Genomic DNA, 2,500 nt, shown 5'->3' with positions numbered 1-2,500 from the left:
GGAATTGATCTTGACATGGTTGGTGCATAGCCAAGTTCATGATTTTGTGACTTGGTGGTGATTTTGGTGAAAAACGAAAATGTTGGTTTTGGAAAAGTGGCTGGACTCAATCCTCACAAATGCCTTCAAAGTGATGTGGGAGAAGTTTGGGATCAAAAGGAATTGATCTTGACATGGTTGGTGCATAGCCAAGTTCATGATTTTGGTGTTTTGGCTTGATTTTGTGGCTTGGTGGTGATTTTGGTGAAAAACGAAAATCATGGTTTTGGAAAACTGGCTGGACTCAATCCTCACAAATGCCTTCAAAGTGATGTGGGAGAAGTTTGGAATCAAAAGGAATTGATCTTGACATGGTTGGTGCATAGCCAAGTTCATGATTTTGGATTTTTGGCTTGATTTTGTGGCTTGGTGGTGATTTTGGTGAAAAACGAAAATCATGGTTTTGGAAAAGTGGCTGGACTCAATCCTCACAAATGCCTTCAAAGTGATGTGGGAGAAGTTTGGGATCAAAAGGAATTGATCTTGACATGGTTGGTGCATAGCCAAGTTCATGATTTTGGTGTTTTGGCTTGATTTTGTGGCTTGGTGGTGATTTTGGTGAAAAACGAAAATCATGGTTTTGGAAAAGTGGCTGGACTCAATCCTCACAAATGCCTCCAAAGTGATGTGGGAGAAGTTTGGGAGCAAAAGGAATTGATCTTGACATGGTTGGTGCATAGCCAAGTTCATGATTTTGGTGTTTTGGCTTGATTTTGTGGCTTGGTGGTGATTTTGGTGAAAAACGAAAATCATGGTTTTGGAAAACTGGCTGGACTCAATCCTCACAAATGCCTTCAAAGTGATGTGGGAGAAGTTTGGGATCAAAAGGAATTGATCTTGACATGGTTGGTGCATAGCCAAGTTCCATGATTTTGGATTTTTGGCTTGATTTTGTGACTTGGTGGTGATTTTGGTGAAAAACGAAAATGTTGGTTTTGGAAAAGTGGCTGGACTCAATCCTCACAAATGCCTTCAAAGTGATGTGGGAGAAGTTTGGGATCAAAAGGAATTGATCTTGGCATGGTTGGTGCATAGCCAAGTTCCATGATTTTGGATTTTTGGCTTGATTTTGTGACTTGGTGGTGATTTTGGTGAAAAACGAAAATCATGGTTTTGGAAAAGTGGCTGGACTCAATCCTCACAAATGCCTTCAAAGTGATGTGGGAGAAGTTTGGGATCAAAAGGAATTGATCTTGGCATGGTTGGTGCATAGCCAAGTTCCAAGATTTTGGTGTTTTGGCTTGATTTTGTGACTTGGTGGTGTGCCAAGAATCATGAAATTTTCAAAGTGGTGGTTTTTGAGTTTTGTTGGTTGGAAAGTGTCACAAATGCATGCAGAATGAGGTCTAGAAAGTTTGGTATCAAAACCAAGCCATCTTGATGTGGTTTTGAATTTTTGAAATGTTGGAAAATAGAGGGTTTTGAAAAAAATTCATGAAAATTCGAAACCTTGGCCAATCCTAACGAAACTTGGTGGGCACCTTCTTGATATTATTATGGGATGGACTGGAAAAAATCACGCAAAAATACGGTGTCTAGATACGTTTTTCCATTTTTCCCGATTTTCCACATTTCGGGTCTTTGGAAAAATAAAAAAAATACTTCCCCATGTCGAAAAATTCTAATTTTTTGCAGGCAATGTTGTACCATTTTTATGAGGATCCCTGCAAAAAATCTCGTGAAAATTCGTTCTCTAGGTCCCAAAACAGAACTTATGTCTACTCAAAAAAAGTGTATCTACTTGTACAAAAGTGGCTTTTGCATATTTAGCTATTATAGGGGGGGGGTGTTCCTCAATGCAGCCAGCTCTTGCACCATGGAAAATTCTGGTGCGGTCCCTTCATTCCCCCCTGTTTTGGCTTGCTTTGTGGTGGGGCAAGTCAAAACGCCCACACATGGGTGATCCACCAACTTGGGTTGGTGTCACCCGTTGTGGGCGGCGGCACGGTGGTGGCCGCCGTCGGTTCCGGCCGACTGACCCGGTGGGAAAAAATGTGAATCTGTTATGTGGATTTTTGTGGCACGCTGGTGGGATTTTCGTTGTGTGGCTCATTTCTAGACTTGTGAGCATCACGAAGGGGGTATGGCTTCCAACCGTTCGCGGGGAAGGGGCCATCATGTCTGGCTTGCTGCCGGCCGGGGGGGTAATGTCATCAGTCAGCGTCCGCTTGGGCTCACATTTGTGCTGGTTACGCCCAGGGTCATGTGGTTGATATTGAGGGCTTTATTACTCTCGGTCCAGTAGCGCGCGGCCACCACAGGGAAGGCACGGCCTCATCCGCGTGGCTTCTCCCTCACGAGCATCCTGGCGATCCGCCACGGTGGTCGTGCTGGAGAAGAAGCACGGATGAGACGGGTTGGAACTGTGGCCCGGTGCGATCGGGGAAGATTTGTGCCACGCAAATCGTTGGGTGGCTTATTCGAAGACTTGTGAGCATCACGAAGGGGGTATGGCTTCCAA

This window comes from Phaseolus vulgaris, chromosome 3 (assembly GCF_051622355.1).
Source record: "Phaseolus vulgaris cultivar YP4 chromosome 3, ASM5162235v1, whole genome shotgun sequence".
Taxonomy (NCBI): Eukaryota; Viridiplantae; Streptophyta; class Magnoliopsida; order Fabales; family Fabaceae; genus Phaseolus; species Phaseolus vulgaris.
This window is presented reverse-complemented; position numbering follows the sequence as displayed.